Source organism: Giraffa tippelskirchi, chromosome 12 (assembly GCF_054371585.1).
Source record: "Giraffa tippelskirchi isolate mGirTip1 chromosome 12, T2T-mGirTip1v1.2.pri, whole genome shotgun sequence".
Taxonomy (NCBI): Eukaryota; Metazoa; Chordata; class Mammalia; order Artiodactyla; family Giraffidae; genus Giraffa; species Giraffa tippelskirchi.
Genome location: NC_137286.1, coordinates 32388551 through 32404317, shown reverse-complemented (window position 1 = coordinate 32404317; position 15767 = coordinate 32388551). Strand labels below are relative to the sequence as shown.

The window sequence follows — 15767 nt, the reverse complement described above, 5'->3', positions numbered from 1 at the left end:
ATCCCGTAGCAGACGCAGTTAGAAAGCAGGGAGAACCTGGGGAGACTCAGGGAGACTTTGACGAGCTGTGGGGGAGGGTTACTTTCAAGAGTTTTAGGGGCCAGTAGCATAGGTTCTTTGTGAATTTTCATATCAACTCAAACAGGAGTTACTGTACTCTTCTCACTGCTGGATCACTAGAGTTGCTCCATAATAAGCTTTCTATTATGAGACACTTTTCAGGTCACGTTTGGAAATGATCCATATGCTTCCCTCTGGAAGCATCAAATCTCCTTCACTCCCAGTTACACGCTCATTCTGTCTTAAGCTTCTGCCTTCATGAGACTTACAGTTTTGGTGGGTCTCTCTACATATGTCTTCGGTCTCCTCTGAGTCCCAGGTTAGGAATTAGACCTGTTTCAGGCAAAACTGGAGGAGGAAATGGCGGCCCACTCCAGTGTTCTTGTCTGGAGAATCCCACGGTCAGAGAAGCCTAGCGAGCTACAGTCCATGGGGTCACAAAGGGTCGGACACGACTGAGCACAGCGCAGCAGCCACAGGCAGGACAGTGCTTGGAATAGCAGGTGTGGCCTCTCACACACTCGGGGCTCCTTCAGGCCCTTGGGCCAAGGACCAGCAGCCTCAGCACTCCTAGAAGCCTGTGAGAAAATTGCGGGCCCCACCTGGGTCCAAGTGAATCAGAATCTGTGCCTTAACAGGTGATTCACGTGTACTTCAAGGAGAGAGAGGCACTGACCTTGGTCACTATGCCTTTCACCTGACAGATTGAGAGGCCCAAGGCTGGAGGTCACAGCCTCGCCCAGGTAAAGGGGGTTCATGCTGACAACCCCTGTGTGACTGGCCTCCCCCCAGGGCTTGTCTCATACCAGTGGGCCATGGTGCTGTACCTGCTATTCTATTTTCCAAACTCAGGGTCACATTTTCCTGGAACTCGGGAGTGGGCAGGAAGGGGCAGAGGACAAAAGAGGTGGGGGAGAAGGGGAAATGGAAAGGTGTGTCTGCCCTCATTTCTCTGCAGTGCTCAGGAAAGCCATTGGAAGGGAAAGAAAGGTAACTTGGGGCACTGAGTAGCAAGGAGAGGGGTGTCTCTTGAAACTTAGCCACTTGTCTTGTTCACAGAGAGCAGAAATTCTGAGACCCAAGCACCTGCTTCACTTCCAGCTCTCTACACGGCAGCTTCGGGTCTTACACAAATCACATCGAGACGGGCTGGGACCTGGGACACTTTGCTGCAGTCCGTGCACCTGGACAAACGTCTCCTTGAACAACAAAATACAGAGAAACTCGAACGGACTAAACATATTACTGCTTGCATGCGCAGCAGGGGCAAATTTATGGATAAGATACAAAAAGACCAAAAATCCAACTGCTACTTCTGAAGAGCTGGGAGCAAAAACAAGGTGTGAGGAGCAAAAGTAGATGTCCAGCAAAAGCAGGGTACTGCACATGCCCCTTGCACTCAACACCACCAAAGGGGTGGGCAAACCACCTAAGTCACTCCTCCAGCCTGACCCCTGGACACACCCCTACACTCACCCCATATAAAGAACCAGCTGGTTCACCCCACTCAGGGAGCAGGCAAGGGAACCTGTTACTTCTTTTCAATCCCTCCTGTTTCAGCAGGGGACCCAATAAAGCCTTGCCTCAATTTCCTGTCTGGCCTCTGATCAATTTCTATTGATTAAGGAAGACCAAGAACCCTGGCTGGTACCAACATGACCTCTCGGCCTCAGTTTTTTCAACTGTCAAATAAGGATAACTAATAGTACCTACCTCTGAGAGCTGCTGGGAGGATGAAAGGAATCAGTATCTTAAGTGCTTACAGCCATGTACTTATGGTAGCACACAAGGACCTCTAGGGAAGTGCTAATCAAATACGATATGGTCAGGAAAATTAATACACTAGACAGGAGAGGGGAATCCCAGAAGAAAACAGCTGACCATCTCAACCTGTTTTTATTGATTCTCTCCTACATGCCAGACACACGAAGCCTCAGAGATAAAGCAATGAAGATCCTGGCCTCTGGAGGAGTTCACAGTCTAAGGGGGTTTGAAAGCAAGGATGTTTATAAACAAGGTGTCTGAGTTCAGCATTCCCTGTTTCATTTTTTAAAAAATCAACCAGATAGACCAGGGAGTGTTTGGTTGGCAAGGTCAGAAAAGGATCTAATTAAAAGGAAAAAGTCTCATTTTCCAGTGGATGACACTGGGAGAAATGTCCACTTTCTTAGCATTCAGCTCTTTACATAAGCACCAAATTTCTACCCTCAACTTACTTTTTAAACTACTGTTATGGTTGCATAAGAATTTAATTTTAAAAGGACTTACTTCAGGAATACCCAGCTTTCTATACCTAGCTCCTCCTTGCTACTTAATGATAGGGTAGATTAAATTCTTCAAGAATTTAATATTAACTTCTCAACCACTAAATATTGCTGTGACCTTAGACTCTATCAGGCAACATATCCCTAGGAAGTCTAAAAACAAAGGCCAGCTTGCTCATATCTACCCTCTCTGACCAACAGTAGTTATGAAAGGAGACTAGAGTATAACATGTATTCACTGGCCTCAGAAATCAGATCATTTCCACTTCTGCCTTTGGGAAGGACAGAGTCGTGCCTATGAAGTCTAATGTATTTGGCTTCAACCTGAATACCTTATCTTTGATTGCCTGATGTTGGTGCAGGACCAGTTTAAACACTCAGCCCTGCCTCTGTAACAAAGTGGCCCTTTCCTTCAGAGCCATCGGACATTAAAGACCCACTCCTGCCAATCCACAAAACAGCCAAACAAGGTGAAATAGGGCAAAATTACCATCCTCAGGAAAGCAGTGAATTTCAGGCTGTGAAGACTGGAAACGAGTTTGAGCCACTGCACTTGTGGTTTTGTTCAAATCTTACAAACTGTGTGTAATTTTTTCCCCAGCAGAAAATGAAAAGGAGCCATCAACTTAACTCAAAGGTAAACACACGCTCTTATTTCCTCCCCCTTGGGATGATGACAAAGGAGACAGAAACAGGACAAAAGTTAACAGGCCACGGCTCACCTTATGTGACCCCGAGAGGACGCCATTACCTAAGCCAGCGCTGCTGAATGACGGTCAACATTTTACAGAGGCCCATCGTCTTAGAGCACAAATGCCCTCCTCCAGGTGCTGTTCATCTGAGCCTCAAACCAAGCCCACGAGGCAGGCTGGCCAGGAAGGATTGGTTCCAAACAGCAGCAGGGGAAACTGAGGCTTGGCAAGAGCAGCGACGCAGGCTCTGGGTGGGAGAATGACAGCTGGGGCCAGGACTTAGCTCTCAATTCTTCCTCTTTGGTTGTTCCCCATTCACCTAATTCAACTGAACCTTCCCAGAGTTTAACAGATTCACAGAAGATAAACTAACGAAATGCCCAGAATTTCTAAAGCCAACAACAGAGCAAATATTTTCAACCTGATCCCCAGAAATGTTCACTCCTACTGCGAATGAGCCTCAACAGGGGTGTGCACTTTAGGTCCCTCCGTTTCCTCCCATCTACATGAACCATGAACATCAGTGAGTGAGACGAGGGAAGGATGGGCCAAGACAACCACACCAAGGAACCTGAGCAACCCTGAGCCATTCAGGGGTGTCCTTCTGGTCAAAAAAACCAAAAACCAATTCTATGAACGCAGAGTCAAGACCCAACACCTTGACTGAAAGTCAGCCAGACTTAACTGAGACCAACACTCTGACTTTACCAAAACCACGGTAATCTGATAAACTTAATAAGCAATTTAATGTTGTTCTGAGGACTAGATTCATACCCCATTCCCCTACAGCCTCTCTCCCTGACCCCGTCTTCACCCACACAAATCCAAAACCTCTTCAGGCACTCTGGGCCACTCAGTTGCTGCTAAGGTTCCTTGGTGTGCTGGTCTTGGAAGCCCTTGGTTTTCTTGCATGTAATTTTTCCTTAGTCCCAATCATGGGTTCCTTAGTCCTTGTGAGAAGGAGAAGGCAACCAACATTTAACATTCTAGCTGCGAGTCAGTTACTTTTCTTGCAGTCCAAGGGACTCTCAAGACTCTTCTCCAACACCACAGTTCAAAAGCATCAATTCTTTGGCGCTCAGCTTTCTATATAGTCCAACTCTCACATCCATACATGACTGCCATAATTTCGAGAACTGGCCTCAAGAAATGGAAACAGACCCTGTAATTAAAGATTAACTGTACTTTAAACAATCAAGATGATACTGGTCAGATCACGGATGACAATTTCAAGATGGCTGTCAGAGCTGACTGTGCAGTTCCTGCCTGTAGCCCCCTCCCTCAGCCTATAAAAGCTCTAGCCCACTGGTTTAGGCAGATGGCCTCCTTCCCCGCTACTGCCTCACCCCACTCCAGGTTGCCAGCATCCAACATAAAGCAAACTTTCCTTTCTACCAACCTTGCCTTTTGACTGGCTTTTGAGCAGCAAGCAATGGGACCCCATTTTTAGCTACAGTGCTAAGTGCCACATGAACCCTGTTTAATACACAGAATTTTTTTAAAGGGTAGTCTTAACACAGTTCCACAACCACGTAGAAGATGATGCTAAAATGTTTACTACAGTCCAATCTTAAGGGAGAAGCTAAATATAACCTTCCCAGTTGGACCTGCCCATTTTTCTCCAGTGGATCACGACAAAGAAGCCTAAACATGGACTTAGTCTTCTTTGTGGCCACAAACACGCTCCTATCTGAACATCACAGGGAATTAGCCTTGAAAACCATCCCACTAACTCAGGAACAACTTGGAATGCAACCTTTTAATTCAGAGGAAGGACTCTGGGATGAAAGAGTAACAGAAAAATCCCAGAAGGTTCAAAGACAAACAAAGAGAAAGGAATTATCTAGGTACCTTTTATTTTTTCCAAGAGCAGAAAACCTGGCCTGAAACTGATAGCCTATTCCTGCATCTCTCTCAGCACCTGTTTCTTATTATTCTACTTTCACTTTACCCACAGTGGCATTCTTGTTTTTCTCTTGAGATATTTACACACTGCAAAATTGACCCTTTTAAAGTATACAATTTGGTAGTTTTAACATATTCAAAGTTGTCCAACCATCCCAGAATATTTTCATCACTCCCAAAAGAAATTCCATGCCCATCAACAGCCACTCCCAGCCCCTGGCAGCCACTAATGTAACTTTTTATCACTTTGGATTTGCCTCTTCTGGACATTTAATAATGAAATCAAACAATATGCAGCCTTTTGTGTCTGGCTTTTTTCATATAGCATGCTTTTAAGGTTCATCTGCGTTGAAGCATAAATCAAATTTCATTCTGTTTACAGATGAATAGTATTCCGTCATTTGGATTTTGTTTATTCATTTATCAGTTGGTGGACATCTGGTTTGTTTCCACTTTGGGGCTATTATGAATATTGCTATCATGAACATTTGTGTACAAATGTCTGCATGAACATGTTTTCTATTCTCTTGGGAATATACCAAGGAGGAGAATTGGTCATGAGATACCCTGATGTTTAACGTTTTGAGGAACTGCCTGTTTTCCAAAGCAGTTGCACTATTTTCCATTCCCATCAACAATGTAATGTGGGAGGGTTCTAATTTCTCCACATCCTTACCAATACTTGTTATTATACATCTTTTTGATCATAGCCATCCTGATGGGTGTGAAGTGGTACCTCACTGAGGTTTCAATTTGTATTCCCCCAATGACTAATAATTTTGAGCATCTTTTCCTCTCCTTAATGGCCATTTGTATATCATACCTGAGGAAAAAAAAGAATATTTAAATCCTTTGCCCCTCTCTAAATTGGGTTATTTGCCTTTTCGGCTTCTCTGGTGGCTCAGTGGTAAAGAATCTGCCTGCCAATGCAGAAGACGCAGGTTCAATCCCTGGGTCAGGAAGATCCCCTGGAGGAGGAAACAGCAACCCACTCCAGTATTCTTGCCTGGGAAATCCCATGGACAAAGGAACCTAGGGGGCTACAGTCCATGGAGTCGCAAAAGAGTCAGACGTAGTGAGTAAACAACATTTGCCTTTTTACTGAGTTGTAAGAGCTCTTTCTTCTTGCTTACTTTTGAAGCTCCAGTCAAGATTCCCTCTTCAGTTGGATTTATATTTGAATTAATTCCTCTGCATCTTGAACCACTATTCTCAGAAAGCCTAGGAACACTTTCTCTCTCCTTTTCTGTCCTATGCACCCTGACTTGCTTTCAACATGAGTGCTGGGCCCATCTGCTTTACCCACAACAAGCTCGTCTGTGGTCACAAGAACTCATCTGCTACCTCAGTGAACTTACAGAATCAAGAAAGAACTTGACAGATTGTTTGACCTCCGCCACAGGTTCCGGCAGTCTCACTCTGTGCTAGGCACAGCCCTTAAGAATTCTTATGTGTTCTGAAAACTATTTACATCCAGGCACAAGTACAATTTCACCCCCCTACTCCCTGACACCACCAACCTAAAATGCTCCTTCTCCTCTTCATAAAAGTGCTACCCTTCAGTTCCAGCAGTTTCACAGTTGAGCCCCTCCATAGGAGATTCTTCAGCCACCACAGCTAAAATAGCTTCTCTCTACTCTGAAATAAACAGGAATCATCTGTAGAGTTCATGCACCAATTAATATCCATAATTTATTGATGCCCCGATATTTTAGGGATAGACCAGGTGAAACCACCCACCCATAGACGGTGTTAAGCAATACTTTAGAACTGCTGGGATGTGCTGATGCAGTAAAGGAGTCCTGGAAGATACACATATAACCTCAAAAATGCTCTGGGACAAGTCTCATTGGATAAATAGAACCAAGTTCTCTGATGTTGATATGGTTAAGTGTAGTACTTTTCAGAGTCTTTGATACAATGATGCACATGTTGAGAACCTCTGCAGAGGGAAAAACCACCCAAACTGATTTGCCCTTTACAAAAACCCACCTATTAACATCCACCCAACAGTCTTTTCTTCCCAATACTCTGGGAATTGCCGAGCTAATTCAATGGCTGCTCAATTTTATCAGCTGGACAGCAGCAATCACATTTTCTACCTAGGTCAGGAACCAAACTTGTCTTGTTTTAAGATGCCATTCACTGGAAGTCATTATTAACATGCCAGCTTACAGGAAGAGAAGAAAGAAACCATACATTGAATGTGTTTATAATTTTTCAGACACATCTTGAGTTTTGAAATTGGAAAATGATGAAATGTGAAAAGGAAATAAAAAAATTGGATCTTAGAAATGAGCTAGTGCGGAAAAATCTTGAGTGTCAGTTTAAAAGCATCCTTCAGGATGGTTGAGAAGAGCCTTCCAGGAGCAGACCACAGGCTCTCTAAGACCCAGTGACAACAGCCCTGGTGATCAAAAAGAAAGTATCAAAATGATGGTCTCACAGCAGACTTGGACTAGGGTGCAAAGATATCAAGTGGTCATGTGCTGAGAGAAGTGAGCAACACTGATAAGAAGCTTCCGCCACACTGAAAAGAAATCCTCCCAGCAAAAAGTAGGGGCAACACCCAAAATATAAACATCAAGTTATGGAAGAGAATTTGAAAACAGAAATGTTCCCTACTTGTGCAAAGTAGAAGAAACCATTTATATTAGCGATTAGCGGATGCAAAGAATTACAGGCTAAAGATCGTGTCTTTATTGAGTGCTGATTATGGTCAGGAAGACAGGCATGGGCCTTGCAGTTTTATCTATTAAAACACTAAGTGGTACACTTGAGTTTTTGAATAGGTTTCTGATTTACTGAGAGGTTTCTCTAGTGCTAATCATGTTAAAACTAAAACAAAGCACAAATGGAAAGCAGAGATAAAGCTGGACAGTCAGCTGGGACTCCATTTGGCACGGCATCGTAAGAAGTGGTTCAAGTGCTGAACCCCCTCAGACCCACAGTTCATTTGGGTGTTACACAAACCTTATTCCTGCCCTTGGATGTCATCTCAGGAATCTCCCTGATTCCAGCAGATTCCTAAAGCCTCTCTGACAAAAAGCAGCTAAAATTCAAGGCCACAACCTAGGCCGTAAGTCATGGTGAAATGTCAGCCCAGGACCACAGCATGGGGAACAAGGAGATGAGCTTAACATTGGGGTGTGCCCAAATAGTGCTGGATTATTACCACCTCAATCACACAGCGCAATACTGATACTGCATCGCTGCTCCTTAAAGCTGGCTTCCCCAGCCTTGGAGAGTGAAAGGTAGTCTCTCTCAGTTACTACCAGCACCATCATCTTCCAGAAGAAATGGGAGACCTTCACCAGATCTGACCACCACAGGACATCTGTCACCTGCCCCCCCAAGGCCTGGGTAAGCTGTCCCTTCAGAAAAGACACCATATAGCAAATTCTTTTTACTCTTGTTCATAAGTGATTCACCTGTTCTCTAATCTTCAGGTTCAAGCTGCCAGAACTTCTTGCAGCCTCCTCACCACAAATATCTGAGATCCCCAAAGAAAGGAAATGGGGTGTTTGCTGGATTTATCGATATCAAGGTCACCAACATGAGTCTATCCAAGAGTGGCCTGGAAACCAGAGGCTAAGTATTTTACAGTATGAAAAGAAGGGGTCTTTATATGTAAAAATCATTCATTTGAAGAGAGATCAGATTTACCTAAAACTGGACAATGGGAAGTAGCACAGGTATCTGAAATAGAAAATGCTTGAGGCAAGTTCACAAAACACCCCAAAGAAACCCTGCCTCTATAGATGACATATTAAAATAATGGCATTTCAGAACAAACCTCACCTCTCTTGCATGGTCCCTGGAACAGCAGCACTGGCATCATCTGGAACTAGTTAGAGATACAAACTCTTGAGACGCCCCCTTCCCCTCACCCTGGACCCAGAGAGGCTCCGGCAACACAGCCCAGGAGCAGTGGCTTAACAAGCCCTCCAGGGAACTCGGGCGCTCCTGTTTGAAAACTGCTGCCCTAGGATGACGGAAGATGCAACACACCTGGGAGGAGGGGGGTCAGGAACCTGATTAAACCCTTATTAACTGAGAGGCAATTTCACCTGTTTTTGCCTCGGATCAGCATTGGCCCTCAATTTCATAGACTGATTCCACTGATCAGGGGTTGAGTCCTTAGTTCAAGGTCACTGTTAAGAGACCAACCCAGAGCTCCAGCCCAGCGTCTGCTGACTCCTTTAGAATCAACCTCGGTTTTCAAACTGGGGCCTGGTTTACATGCCAGTTCTGGGGCCCAGGACTCTGAACACTGATAAGGCACTCCCACCACTTCCATCTCCTAATCTATACCACGCTGCTTCCTTCTGATAAATACGAGAACGGGAGCGTCAACTCTTTAAATCAAAAGGGAGATGGATTTAGGGGAAGAGAGGGGAAGAAAAAAAGATAAAGAGTGATTCCAAAGACCTGAGAAACCAAACCTTTTAGTGAGGAGTGGGTGAGGGGAGAAGGCTTAGGTGGCTTGTCCTAATTAAAAGGATTAGTTAATTCAAAAACACTGGGTCAAGAGACCAGTCACAGGAAGACATAAACAGTGCTTTCAAGTTTTCTTAGCACTTTTTATGCCCATTATTCCCAAGTCTCACTACAACCTGCAATGAAAGGAGTGAAGGCCACTATCATCAGACAGAAGAGAAAACTGAAGTTCACAGTGACTAACAGTTTGTCAGTCTGCACAGTAATCGGGTTGGAAACCTAAAACTTGACCTCAGATCTATCTCTAGAACCTGTGTACCAATACCAGGTTGATTTCCCCATTTGGCAATCTGCCCCAAAGCAGATTCCTCCACCCCGCATATCAGGAAAAAAGCAATGAGAAGAGCCTGTGGCAGAAATGGTGAGCCCCTAAAACCTGGGACTTGAACAGTGTGTGGGTTCTCCTTTAAGAACTTAACACACAAACCCAACAGCCAAGGTGTTCAGCCAAAAGAGAGAGGAAAAAAAAAGAGGCATATTTCTAGCCTGCATAATCATTTCTGGACCAATTCCCACTAGCAGCCTCGGAGGCGAACAGCGGCTCACTGCCAGGCTGAAGCTCCTCCACCCCCCAGGTTATGACAGAGCAGCTCTGACTCGTGTGCAGGCAAAACCCCAAAACTCAAAACAAGAAGTGAAAAAAGTGGAGCTAGGAGAAACCGTCAGCATCCTCCACATTATTCTAATCTACACCACGGCCAGTTCCAGGGTCCTGGGGTCGCCTGGAACGCAATCTTAGGAAATGATAGGATGAAGCGGATATTCTTGGGGACCCACCACCCTTATTCCTTCCCATCCGGTCCCTGAGGAAGAATCACTGAAAGGGGAGCGGGTTCCTTATAAAGTCCTTGGGGCTGGAGCCCAAGCCAAATACAACCGAGGCATCCTCTCCTAAGGACCGCATGTCAGCCCACGCTCTCCACCTGGCCCTCCCCTCCAGGTCCGGTCCTCGGCGAAGATGAACCGGGTGGGGTTGGCGGAGTGTTCAAAAGCTAAGAAAAGGCTAGAGAAAAAATCGGGCCACCCCACTAAGCCACGTTCCCCGCCATGTGTGTGAGGCTCCATTCAGTGCGCACCACAAGCGCTCACTGGGAACGTCGCCCTTGGCCACGTCTAAGGTTGAGGAGGGGGCGTTGCCCCGCTAAGGGTCTTGGAGGCAGAGAGCCATGCCCTCCTGAACACCTACCTCAGTTGTGGCAGGAATGATTTTACTGTAAGAAGCTAGCCAGGAAAGCGAAGATCTGGGTGATTCGTGGGTTTCAGTCGGGGGTAGAGGAACTTAGCCTAGGAGCCCAGCGACCCCACTCAGCTGCTCCACACTGGGGGCCTCGGGGCGGTACCCCAGGGACCATGCTACCGCGGGGACAGTGAGGAAAGAAGGGCTCTATCCTCAACTTTCTCGAAGAAAACTGCTCCGCTCTGCGGCTTGCCCAGCCCTGCCAGCACACCGGGTCCCAGGTTTGTAGGGCGGGGGGCGGTGGAGGGAACCAGGGACCCGAGTCCCTCTCGGCGCGCACAAAGCAGCTACACCCCAGCACGCAGCCCCCTCTCCCGCCGCCCGCCAACTTGAAAGCATCTCCCTGGGCGCCTGCCTACTCTCGCCACCCCGCAGCGGGGTCCCTGACCTGGCCACACGCATCAGACAGAGCGCCGGGCGCTCCAAAAGCCGCGACTGCTGCAGCCGCATCCCCCCGGCTCCCCACGCCCCGGCCCTACCTTGCAGCCCGGTTTGTGCCCCGGCAGTGCCACTGCGCCGCACGCGTCCCAGCCCGCGAGGCTCCTCCCCGGGAACTGCCCCGTACGGGGCTCCGGGCTCCGGGCGAGCTCTGTCGGCTCGGGTGCTGGCTGGCCGCCGCTCGCGCCTCCCGCGCCGGCTCCTGCTGCCGCGCGCGAGGAGGGAGGGGTTGGCGGGGAAACTCCCGGCAACTCCAACTCCGGGCGCTGAAGCGCCAGCTGCAGCTGCGAGCCCGCCCGCCGCCGAGTGCGAGCGCCTGCGAAGCCAGGCTGCCCCCGCGGCCGCCTCTGAGCATGCCCAGTGCGGCCGTGGGCTAGCTTCAGCGCCCCGGCCCTGGGGCAGAAGGCTGAGCTGGGGGCCGGGGATCCGCCCCGAGCACCCGAGCGCCGGGGGTGGGGGAGCGAGGGAGGGGCTGGTGCAGGGAGGCGACCCAGGAGCAAAGGGCGGGGCAGAAATGGTGTTTGGAGGGCCTTGCAAGTTTCATAGGTTATGAGAAGTTTGTGGGTTAGAAAGGTGAGCTGCTTCCGCGAGCTCCTCTGCAAGCCTAGAAAGGACGGTGAGGAAATTTATTCTTCCGGAAAGAACAGGTGGACCTGGCAGATGGGTTTTATGCAGTGTTCTCGATCCTTCAGGTCTGGGGTCTCAAACTCAAGCTGGGGCCTGGCAGGCAGTGTTAAGGGAGTGAAACGAGCAGGGGGCAGCGAATGAACTGAAGAGAACTCTCAAGGCAGAGCCACTGGGCTCCAAATTCCCTCGGGTATCCTGCAAGACTAGATTTTCTGGGTATTTTCAAGAAATGACCGAGATTTCCTTTTTTTGTTTTTTTTAATGTAAAATATCCTGATGTTTCAATCTTGATGACTAATTCAGTTTTTTAAAAACACTCTGGACCAAACAAAACAGGTCTGAGTTCCTTTTCTGCTCAGCCCCACAGCCGGTCAATTTGAGGACTGTGATTTCTGTGTTAAGCAAAGAGCAGTTGCGTGCCCACTGTGGTTTGGGAAGCACTGAGGAACCCAGATGATTCAGATTCCCATCAAAGTACGACCAGTTACTAAAGGAAATAGGTTTTCCAGGCAGAAGAGCGCTGTAGATAAATGCTGAGGCATTCAAGAAGAGAAGGAAGATACTGATGTGAAAAGGGGTGTGAGAACTAACTCTTAGGAAGCATCTTCAAGTACCCAAGTGGAAAGTCACTTTGGGTCTGAAACAGTACTTTGCTGAAGCATTTTGGAGTCTGGGGGAAAAAAAGAGGAAAAACCAGTAACATGACCCGGTCTTTATTTTAAATTTTTATATTTTTCAATTTTTGCATTCATTTTTAAAAATACTGCACTGAAACGTTTATCTTGATGATTGAGTTCTTTGATGTCTGGTGAAATTTTGCAGCCCGCCTCACCCTAGGTCAGGCCCTGCTGGGGTGTCAGGTGGTGTTATCCTGGTCTGCTTGATTAGAATATAAGGAACAAGAAACACCATACTGAATGAGAAAGAGGGTCGGAGAAGTGGATGGGAGCTGAGGCAGAGGAATTGGTTGCCAATCTGTGGAACCTGAATTCATTTTGTAGGCTGTGTGGCGCTAACAGAGGCTGGGGGAAGAAAGTGACGTAATCCAAACTGAACTTTAGGAGGATAGGCTGGGCTGCAGACCCAGGAAGGTGGTTTGGAAGAGGAGAAGGGGAGAAATGGGGATACCTACGGTATATTCGGGCTTCCCTGGTGGCTCAGTTGGTAAAGAATGTGCCTACGATGCAGAAGACCTGGGTTCAGTCCCTGAGTGGGGAAGATCCCCTGGAGGAGGGCATGGCAAACCACTCCAGTATTCTTGTCTGGGGAATCCCCATGGACAGAGGAGCCTGGTGGACTACAGTCCATGGGGTGGCAAAGAGTCGGATACAACTGAGTGACTAAGCACAGCACAGCGCAGGGCATATTCAGTGTTGTGGCTTTTTTTTTTTTTTTAATAAAAGGGATTTCCCTAATAAATTCACATGTTTCTATTTATTTCTGGAGAGGCTCTTGGTAGGGCTAGCTTAGTGCCAACAAGTAGGGCTCCTGGGTCTAAGCCTCAGCCATTTTCTACCAGGTGTTTCCATGGGCAAATGGCTCCACTTCGAAGCTGCAAATTCCTAGTCTGTGAAATGAAAAACAATTCTCATAGCGTTTATGTGAAGATTTAGAGCAGCAGTGTACGTCTAAGGGCTTTGAAAGCTCTGAAAATTTAAGCAAGTATAAGGCATAGTTCTTATCTGCACATCATCTATATGATATCTAAATTTAAACAAGGAAGTTCTATAGCTTTACAAAAATAGTCTTTAAGTAGTAAGCATCTTTGATTTAACAAGATCTCTGTGTGTTCAGAATTCTGTTTACAGGTCTTCAGAATCTGCTTTTGGGTAATTCACTGATTTTGTGAATTAAAATGTCCCTGTACAGAAAGGAATACGTGAGGGAGATTAAGAGATACAGACCTCTAGTTGCAAAATAAGTGAGTTACAGGTATAAAATGTACAGTATGGAATATAGTCATTAACGATGTAGTGTCTTAGTATGATGACAGATGGTAATCAGGCTTACCATCGTGATCATTTTGAAATATATAGAAATATCGAATGACTATGTCATGTAACAGGAACTAACGCAGCATTATAGATCAATTATACTTTAAAAACAAACTCAAAGAAAAAGAGATCAGATTTGTCATCACCAGAGGCTAAGGGTGGGGGGAAGGGGAATTGATGAAGGTAGTCAAAAGTACAAACTTCCAGTTATGAGATAAATCTGTGCTGAGTATATAATGTAAACCACGATAAATATAATTGGCACTTCTATATGTTATATATGAAAGCTAAGTGAGCAAATCCTAAGAGATCTTATCACAAGGAATTTTTTATGTACATGAGATGAGGGATGTTCACTAAACTTACTGTGATAATAGTTTCATGATGTATGTAAATCAAATCATTATGCTGTACACCTTAAATATATACAGTGCTGTATGTCAGTTCTATCTCAGTAAAACTGGAACATGATCGTGAACTCCTTGTTGCCAAATTCAGACTTAAATCGAAGAAAGTAGGGAAAAACCACTAGACCATTCAGGTATGACCTAAATCAAATCCGTTATGATTATACAGTGGAAGTGAGAAATAGATTCAAGGGATTAAATCTGATAGACAGAGTGCCTGAAGAGCTATGGACAAAGGTTCGTGACATCGTACAGGAGGCAGTGATCAAGATCATCCCCAAGAAAAAGAAATGCAAAAAGGCAAAATGGTTGTCTGATGAGCCCTTACAAATAGCTGAGAAAATAGGAGAAGCTAAAGGCAAAGGGGAAAAGGAAAGATATATCCATTAGAATGCAGAGTTCCAGAGAATAGCAAGGAGAGATGAGAAAGCTTTCCTTAGTGATCAGTGCAAAGAAATAGAGGAAAACAATAAAATGGGAAAGACTAGAGATCTCTTCAAGAAAATTAGAGATACAACAGGAATATTTCATGCAAAGATGTGCCCAATAGATGACAGAAAAGGTATGGACCTAACAGAAGCAGAAGATATTAAGAAGAGGTGACAAGAATACACAGAAGAACTGTACAAAAAAGATCTTCATGACCCAGGTAACCACAATGGTGTGATCACTCACCTAGAGCCAGACATACTGGAATGTGAAGTCAAGCGGGCCTTAGGAAGCATCACTACAAACAAAGCTAGTGGAGGTGATGGAATTCCAGTTGAGCTATTTCAAATCCTAAAAGATGATGCTGTGAAAGTGCTGCACTCAGTATGCCAGCAAATTTGGAAAACTCAGCAGTGGCCACAGGACTGGAAAAGTTCAGTCTTCATTCCAATCTCAAAGAAAGGCATGCCAAAGAATGTTCAGACTACCGCACAGTTGCACTCATCTCACACACTAGCAAAGTAATGCTCAAAATCCTCCAAGCCAGGCTTCAACAGTACGTGAACCATGAACTTCCAGATGTTCAAGCTGGCTTTAGAAAAGGCAGAGGAACCAGAGATTAAATTGCCAACATCCGTTGGATCATCAAAAAAACAAAAGAGTTCCAGAAAAACATCTACTTCTGCCTCATTGACTGTGCCAAAGCCTTTGACCGTGTAGATCACAACAAACTGTGGGAAATTCTTCAAGAGATGGGAATATCAGACCACCTTACCTGCCTCCTGAAAAATCTGTATGCAGGTCAAGAAGCAACAGTTAGAGCTGGACATGGAACAACAGACTGCTTCCAAATCAGGAAAGGAGTACGTCAAGGCTATATATCGTCACCCTGCTTATTTAACTTATATGCAGAGTACATCATGCAAAATGCTGGGCTGGATGAAGCACAAGCTGGAATCAAGATTACCAGGAGAAATAACCTCAGATATGCCGATGACATCATCCTTATGGAAGAAAGTGAAGAAGAACTAAAGAGCCTCTTGATGAAAGTGAAGGAGGAGAGTGAAAAAGTTGGCTTGAAAGTCAACATTCAGGAAACTGAGATCATGTTGTCTGGTCCCATCACTTCATGTCAAGTCGATGGGGAAACAATGGAAACAGTGAGAGACTTTCTTTTTTTGGGCTCCAAAATCACTGCAGATGGTGACTACAGC

The 15767-nt window shown here is 45.9% G+C and overlaps 1 protein-coding gene across 5 annotated transcripts in view; it reads right to left on the bottom strand.

Annotated features, from left to right (window-relative positions):
- STXBP6 (syntaxin binding protein 6) overlaps positions 1-11422 on the bottom strand; it is a 257691-nt gene extending 246269 nt beyond the window's left edge. For all 5 annotated transcript variants that reach the window (XR_014071667.1, XR_014071666.1, XR_014071665.1 and 2 more), the window contains exon 1: positions 11138-11422. The gene's annotated coding sequence lies outside the window, so the exon portion shown is untranslated. The remainder of the gene's footprint in view (positions 1-11137) is intronic.
- Between the last annotated feature and the right edge of the window lie 4345 nt (positions 11423-15767).